We start from the raw sequence: 9,155 nt of genomic DNA on the forward strand, positions 1-9,155 counted from the left end.
GAAGTATCTAACATTTGGTGCAGAAATTCCTTTGAACCTCTTACAGATAAAGTGACAAGCCATACAAAAGATATGTGATCTAATATGATCATTCCATATGTCTACTCCAGCATTACCTATAACACTGTGAAACAGGGGTTATTTAAGTCAGGCTATGAAGATGACTAAACTCATCTTAGTGAGACCCATGTTACACAATAAAATACTACAATTCAGAATTATATCCCTATACAATTTCAGGCACATTAAATTTTCCATGAATTCAAAATTTCTCAAAATATTTGTATGGCTAACAGTAGCAGCAGTTAGGCAGGTGGAGGTCACATTTAATATACTTCTTTTTATTACATTTAATTTTATAATTTAAATTTTCATTTCAATAACTGGGTATTTTAAATGTATACTTATACATTTAAAATCAAGAAAGTATACTTATTTAACAAGATTTTCTTCAAAATTAAGAGAGTTTAAACACAGTTTTATGAACATTGTTACACTTAATGATCTGATTTGAATTTTCTCATTTGCAAGAGCAATAAAAAATACTTTAGAGGCATTTGTCAGCCACACAAATGTCAAAATGGATGCTTGAATACTTAATGAATATGATTTTAAATTTTGGTCCACATTGAGCAGATGGAATGTACCATATTATTTCAATGAACCAAAAACCATAGTCTTAAAAATGCACTTTTAATAGCAAACCTGAAATAGGATGCTTATAAGTCTATTTAACTTACGAAACACAAGAGTACTACCTATGTACTTCACCAAGGACTGTTGCATTCTCTTTTCAATTTAACTTAAAATGTGTTATTTTTCAAGGCAATTAATTAATTAATCAAAAGAAAACCATTATCTTTAAGACAAAATACTTCCTGTCATGTGTTTGAAATATAGGTAATGTTATTAAATCAAATCTGCACTGCCTTAAAGCAACTCTTACCATACTATATGCTAGCAATTTATTAATTTAATAATCAAAATTGATTAATTTCACATTAATCTTGATTTTTCTCACACACATAATAATTGCATGTGTGTTCTCAACTTTAAGTCAGAGTAAAGCATTTGTCATAATTTCAGAACAGGATGCTTTTATTTCAGTATGTTATTCTCCTCCCTGTTCACATCTGCTTTTTTCTTTTGTGATAGCATATTTTTCTGCACCCATTTAATACATCTGATTGCCTAGCTTCCTCTCTCCTATTGTCTCATTTTAAAGTTCCTAACTTACGTGTGTATGGTAAATATGCAAACTATGTTCATTAAGTTTCTACAAGCCATCTGCACAGTAAAGAACATTAGCCATATGGCATTATATTGGTTTCATGTTTTATCTGAACAGTTTCTGGCTATTGAGCATTTGTTACCATTTGATAGTAAATTATTTGAAGCAGACATCATTTCCTTTGTTTGTGTATTTATCTTCCTACAAGAACATGGTGTAACTAGATGGCTGTTGGTCCCTTGGGGATTGACTACACGGTCTTTTGTTCTGCCTTTATTGTTGGTATATTATGTTCTCTAAAATCGCATTATTATGTACAGTGATTCTGCAATGAGCTTAGGAAGTTGGTCTTTTGTTTGGGTACTCACAAATTAAAGTGCACCAGGGTTTTCATTACAGGTTCTGTCTAGCCAAACTCTAACAACAAACACCTTGACAGTAAGTCTTAACACACTTCAGACTCACCTAACAATGCCTTTTCTTTGCAACTATCCATTTAGTTTAGAGGATATATTATAAGTATGCCTTCTGTGGAAACTATACAAAAGAAATCAAAGTAGAGACTCATACAGGTATTTGTACAGTGATTTTCATAGCATCCCTAGACACAATAGCCAAAAGACAACCTAAGCATCCATCAACAGATGGGTGGACAAACAAGGGGTGATATACAAATAATGGAATAGTATGTGGCTGTGAGGTGGAAGTAAATCCTGACCCATCCTACAACATAAAGGAACTTTGAAGACATTCTCCTTAGTGAAATATGCCAGTCACAAAAAGAGAGCTATTTTAGGCTTGTATGTACTTATGTTAGGTAAGTATAAATTCATCAAATGCCACAGAGAAGTAAGTTTGTATGTTCAATTATGGTTTACCAGAATGGAGGAGAAAAACATTGAAAATGATGGCTAACCAAGGAAATAGTTTGGATTAATTAATTAAAAAAAAATGGAGAAAGCCTTGGTGGCTGCCTATGGTGTTTACATAATTGTATGGTTAACTTGATGGTTAAAGTGGTAGTTTTTATGTTATATATATATACTTCAGCATAATTTAAATATCAAAGAAATGAAATTGTGAATGACTATATCAAATGACTCATTAAGTTAAATAGTTGACCCTTTTTTTTTTTTAAGTTAAAATATTTTAACTGTAGAAATGTTTCCACTCTGACTTACTAAATTTTACTCTGGTTTTTATGGTGAAATTACAGTAATTTCCTGAATACGTCCCATTAACCCCATGCCTGTTATGTAACAGATTAACACCTTCATTCTTTGAGGGAAGCTTGTGAAGAAACAGGACCTTTTCAGGGGGTGTGAAACAGCAGAGTTCTAAGCAGAGGTGAACCAATCCATCCATCATGGGTGCTCATTAAACTTATGAAGCTCCTGTAGCTGATCAGGTTGTCTCGGATTTCCCCTCCCCAAGCATATTTAAGCTATAAGGACTTTGGAGCGATTCTCAGACAAGCTGAACTGCCTAGAAGACGCTCAGACAAGCAGAACTACCCGGAAGTGACACCACTCTCCAACCAATTGCAGTGCCTGCAGGTTGCTCAGTCTGCTCCTGGGTTTCTGGTTTTGGGGAGCCGTCACCTATGCTTGGGTCAGCGTTAGCTATTGGTGAAATTATTAAGGCCACTCCACGTAGTTAAAAGGGGGGTTTATTTAGTGGTGTAACTTATGAATGAAGGGATAGGTAGGTTGCAGGGTCTGGGGAAGACGTAGCGCAGTCCAGCAGTGTTCTCTGGAGAACTCGGCTCGGTTGACCTGCAGGTCCAGGGTCCAGGAACCAAGAGAGGTGGCACATCTGGATCTTGGGACTTCAGGGCCCTCTCTTGGCCCTGCCTTATAGGCGTGACAGTTACCAGAGCCTCAGTGGGGGTTGGAACTTCCAGATCAAAGCTGGAATGGCTACCCACTACAGTTAGCGATGAAGCTCAGTGGTCTTTAAGTCATTTCATTATCTGTATGTAGCCCTAATAAGACCCATTGGCTCGCCAAGTTGTACTGTGATCTGTCATTAGTTCCCTGTCAAGTGAGTGAGTTTGTTTATGTCTTCTGAGGATTAGTATCTCACAACAATGTCTAACCCCTATGAAACACACACGCACACACACACACACACACACACACACACACACACACTTTTTTGATTGTAAATTATTCGAAGCAGACTATATGGAAATTTCAAAGGGAATGCTGGGCCCTAGATTGGACACTGCCTTCTTCAAGTTATTCAAGGTTTTGTTTGATTATGGCTTTATTTGATGCAAATTTGATGGCAAAATATGTATATAGTTTGCGTGTGTGTGTGTGTGTGTGTGTGTGTGTGTGTGTGTGTGTACACAAATGGAGGTCATAGAATGACTTGTGGAGGTTGTTCTCTCCTTAAAAATGTGGATTCAGTTTATCAAATTCAGGTCCTCAGGAATGATGGGCAGTCTAACTTTTTTTATACTCATGCATCTAATCTAAACACTTTAAATGTATATTTTTCTTTCTGTTAGTAATAAAAGATGCTTGAGCACTTACTAATTATTTTCAACATATAAACTGGATTAACTCAGACTTTCCCCATGTAATTCTTAAATGGTTTGCAGTCATCAATATTAAACCAAAGGTAAAAAGAATATACCAATGTTTTTCTCTTTTAATTAAAATGACTAAGAGCATTTACTCATCCACTACTTTGAGTTTAGCCAAACACTTATTTTATTTAACACAAGTCTGCTCTAATTTTAATTCTGTAGGTTCGTTCTTACCTAAAGTCTAACTCATACTATTTTTATTTTTAGCTCTCTGTATGTACCTGCATACATGTAAGGAAAAGTGCCCAAAGTGTTGAGAAAAGGGCTTCCTGGCGTCTAGCTGGAGTTTCAGGCAATTGTAAACTTCTGGATGTGGGTTCTGAGTACTGAGTTTGTGTCCCCCGCAAGAGCACCAAGTGCTCTCAACAACTGATTCATTCCCACAGTCCCCAGACTAACTCATAGTCTGAGGGTGGTGGCTATTGAACGCCACCCAGCTGGCGTGGCAGTTGTTCTGATTTCAGGATCATTAAACTCAAGCCATTCTTCACTCTCCTTGCTAACACAAACTGGTTCATATGCACTCACAGATTCCCCTTGCTTCCCCTGGACACTTTGAGCATTTTTTTCTTCCCTTACAGCATGATGACTTTGTCTAAGCTGCCATCCGCAGGAGTATGTGAAGCGTTTACCGTTGCTCTCCTTTCACAAACGGTATTTCAAACTTACTCTTTTTTTAATCCAGCACAGTTTGCCATCGAATTTGCATCAAATAAAGCCATAATCAAACAAAAACCTTGAACAACTCGGAGAAGGCAGTGTCCAATGTAGGGCCAAGCACTGCCTTTGAAATTTCCATATGAAAACTCTTCTTAATTAGCACCACGGAACCATAACTTTGAATTAATGCAAATGAGCGCTAGGGAGAGAAGGTTAATATTTTTCTGCAAAATGTGCCTTTTGAAATGTCTTTTGAAACTTTTGTCATGGAAAAACTTTTGCATACACTTGAGTAGCTTCCCAGTCTCTTTCCTTATTTTTGTTCATATTAGGTAAGTCGTATCTGACACTTCAAAATGCTTTATGTAAAAGTCGATTGTCCATTTAGTCTTCTTCTATTTATATCTTTATTTGACAAAATTTATGAGCTGTTTATAGTGCCACAAAAATATGAGCCATCTCTATACTGTCTCTACATGTACTTTTAAAATTTTACTTATTTGTTTCTTTATTTTTATTTTTCAGAAAAGAAAAAAAAACACAAACTCAGTCCCCACTGACACAAATTATGCAGTTGAGTTTTCTGCATTTGGGGACATCATAGGGGTCAGCACAGCACATCTGGAGTTCAATGGATAAGGCTCGCCCTGAGAAAACCACCTTGGTGATCATGGTATCTCCTCTGGCCAGCTAGGTGTATTTTTTAATAAAGGTGTTTTCCCCCCACCTCTGCCATCAGGACAATTGTCTTGCTAATTTTGTGGCTTTGACCTCTTAACCTAGTGCGTATACATGAGAGAGAAAAAAAAAATCCAGACCCACGAGAACTGAAACCCAAGAGAGACATCTGGTCATCATAAGGAAATGGAGGACGTGCCAATAGCAAAAAGTCACACTTTCAGGATACCATCTGTTGCTGAGAACTAATGGAGGAGGGAAGGGAGCTAATTGCAAATAAATGACATACACACATGTTGCTGATCAAAAGAGAATGGATGGAAAGCACTGCTCTCCCCACTGTTTCAGTGCGACATTGATAATATGAGTGCCTTGTGATGAAGTGAGGAAGTACTTCAAGTGATAAACATCTCAGGGAGAGTCAAATATTTGGATATTACATCGATGTCAATTAATCTGAACCATGAAACTCAACAAATGTCGCTGGCTAGACTTGGAGGGAATCAATCATCCAATCAAATAACACTTAATAAATACGAAGAAAAGGCCTCCTAACTTTTTTGCTCAAGATGCTGTTTACTGTTAGCAAGGCAATCTCGGAAGGGCCGGATGTAGACCTCTGCTTATTCATATGGTGGGCTGTGAGAGTTAAACATAAGCTTACCAAGACATAAAGAACCCAGAAAGCCTGTGCTGGGCTGATAGGCAGAAGGAATATATTGATATACATGTATGAGTGTGCGTGTGGGGGGGAGATGTGTGCATGACTGTGAGTACATGCATGTGTGTGTGTGTGTGTGTGTGTGTGTGTGTGTGAATCTCTATGTATACTTACATATCTATATATGTTAAAATACATAAAATATTCTATTAAACATATACATATATATTTAAAATAGTTATATTCTATTAAATATATATGTGCTTATAGTCCTCTGATAGCCTTCCCCAACAGCTTTAAATCTCTTCAGTGCTGTAGAATAAATTCTGAATGCTGCTGTTTCATATTGTAGAAAGAAGCTTTGTGCTTTCAGCAATTGTTCTGGCACAGTTGTGAAGTGGTATGTGTGTGGCTGTTTGGAGGGACTATTACACTCTGTCGGTATTGATTTTGTTTATTCATGGCTTGGCTACACTGTCTCCCTTGCTATCTCTAGTGCAAGATGAAATACCAGACTTCTCTTCATAGTGATTGGCACAGTAATGATCTGTGCTATATCATCCATGTGGCCGGGATCCTGGTCCTCAGCACTACCAAGTGTATAGTGTTCTGCTCAAGTCACCGTAAAGATGGTTTTCTTTTTGCTCTGCAGAGAAAAGTGTCTCTGGAATTCGTCTGACACATACAAAATCTCCAGCAGCAGGAATTTTGTTTTTCTGGAAATTGCCGCTGACTCTTGGCCCAGCCCCATCTTGACACTGAAAGTGAGATAAAAGATGTCAGGGTTGAGGGAGGTTGAAGAAGCTCTTAGTGACTTGGAGGAGAAACAGATCACTGAGACCTTTGAAAGGAAGATAAAGTTTAAAATGCAGCCTTCCTAAACATTCCATTGACACGTCTCCCCCTGGATAATTTCATTTTGAGCAAAAGAAAGGGAAGCTCAGCAGAAGAACACTGGCTCGGTTTGGCTTCAATATTTACAGAGCTCTGACAGGCAGCGTCAGAGGATGGCAAAGATGTGTGAGCTCAAAGACACCGTAAAGGAGGCTTCTGACACAGACTTCAATTTGGATTCATTCCTTTAAAAAGCACATTAAAACTTCAGTATAAAGAGTTTGAAAATAAAAACATCACATAGCGAAATTAACCAGACCCAAAGCCTACCCATCTCAATGATTTTTTGTTTTTGTGCAATAGTTAGTCTGTAGCTGTGAAACTCACAATGGATTTTACACTTTCATGATTACATGTTTTACACACTAATTAATCATGAAAACACAAAGCTCCATGGCAGAGTTATAACTAGAAACAATTGGCTTCATAACTTCTTTCATGCGCTCAAGTATATTACCTTTCCTCACGGCTTCTTCAGCACCTAATTATACTGGGATCTATATATAATGGAGAACAAGAGTTTTTTTTTTTTGTTTTTGTTTTTCCCTTCTGAAATCATGTGACCCTGCTTAACATTAGACATATTAAATATTGCCACTGTCATCAAAATTTTGTGGTTTTAGTTTTCTTTAGCGTTGAATGGTATTTTATGTATATACCAGATTTTTATTGCCTATTCCTCTCACGATGGGTAATTAGGTTGGTTCTATTTCTTTTCTATAGTAGAGAAAACAACAATACACCTAGATATCTCTATGTAGGATGTAAAGTTCTTTTGGTATGTATCCAGAAGTGAAATAGCTTGTTCACAGGTAGTTCTATTTTTTTTTTTTTTTAAGAATCACCAATCTGATTTCCATAGTGGCTGTATCAATTTGCCACTCCGCCAACAATGCATAAGGGTTCCCCTCTCTATACATCCTCTCCCACACTTTTTGTCAGATTTCTTGATGACAGTCATTCTGCGTGTAATGAGTTGGTATCTCAGAGTTGTTTTAATTTGCATTATCTGATGTCTAGGGATGTTGAACACGTTAAAAAAAAACATGTACAGGCTAGTTGTATTTCATATTTTGAAAACTGTCCAGTCAATTCATTGGCCCATGTTTCATTTTGCAGTTTTATTTCTTGGACATTTAATTTCTACAATTACAATTCTTTGAAAATTCTGGATATTAGCCCCTCGTCTAAAGTACAGTTGATAAAGATTTTTCTGCCATTTGGTGGCTTCATTTCTTGTGTACATGCAACCATATGTGTTTAAAACTCACAGACGTTACTAGACTCCTATTGTTAAGGCTCTGAGAACCAGATTAGATTGCATTTCTCCTCCTCACCCATTAACAATAATCTATGTTTCCCTTTTCTTTTGTTTTACACCATACATATGTGCCAATGGATGGCATAATAATTTACTATGATAATTGCTGCAAATGGAAAGTCAGTCTAAGTATGTTTTATGTCATGAGCCATGCACATAGGAAAAAAATGACCAGCTAACCACTTTATTTTTGAGATATTTAGCATCTTCTATATTTTTAAAAGATGCTAATTTATAAAATAACATTTGAATATATTCATAACATATGCATGTTCTCTCTCTCTATTTCTCTCTCTCTCTCTCTCTCTCTCTCTCTCTCTCTCTCTCTCTCTCTCTCTCCTCCCCCCATCTCTTTTTGAGACAGAGTCTCTGTATCGAGTTCTGCCTGTCCTTCTGTCCTGGAACTGGCTATGTAGATCAGACTGAACTCAGATTCATTGAGATCCACCTGCCTCTGCCTCCTGAGAGCTTGCTGGGATTAAAGGCATGTACCACCATGCCTGGCTTTTTTTTTTTCTTATGCATTTTTTTAAAATGTAGAATCAAATGCATGGTTTAGCCTAGAACAAGAGAAGTTTGAATATGCTAATCTGTCCTACTTAAAAAAAATCTTTGTGTCTATATTCGTTTACATGCATATGAGTAGGTGAGTGCTTCTGCTCATGTGTGAAGGTCAGAGGACAACTCTTTTTATTGGTCCTTACGTTCACCTCCTTTAAGACAGTGTCTCTTGGTTATTCTGTGCTGGCCAGGCTAAGGGGAAGGAAGCTTCCTGAGATTCTCCTGATCCATTTCCTAGCTCAGCAAATAGGCACTGTAATTAAGGACTCAGGATACTGCGTCTTACTTTATAGGTGTTCTGCACATTCAAACTTAGGTTTCAACACTTGTGCCATAAGATGTTTACTCATGAGCTATCTCTCAAGCCTACTTTTTATATATAATTTCATTTAACAATGCTGTACATTTGGCTTTGATTACTTCAGTGTGTGTATGTTTTCTATATCTATTAAAGATTATAAAATTCGAAGATGAGAGATATGTTTTTGAGACATCAGACATAAAATCTTTAGAGTCTGTTCCATGCCCTTGCTACATTAAGATTTGACTGGGT

General features: G+C 36.9%; 1 non-coding gene across 1 annotated transcript; it reads right to left on the bottom strand.

Moving 5' to 3' along the window:
* Window positions 1-5,014: 5,014 nt before the first annotated feature.
* LOC114702916 lies at window positions 5,015-5,185 on the bottom strand. The gene has a single exon (XR_003736068.1). It is a non-coding gene; the product is annotated as a U1 spliceosomal RNA (small nuclear RNA).
* Between the last annotated feature and the right edge of the window lie 3,970 nt (window positions 5,186-9,155).

Source organism: Peromyscus leucopus, chromosome 18, assembly GCF_004664715.2.
Source record: "Peromyscus leucopus breed LL Stock chromosome 18, UCI_PerLeu_2.1, whole genome shotgun sequence".
Lineage (NCBI taxonomy): Eukaryota > Metazoa > Chordata > Mammalia > Rodentia > Cricetidae > Peromyscus > Peromyscus leucopus.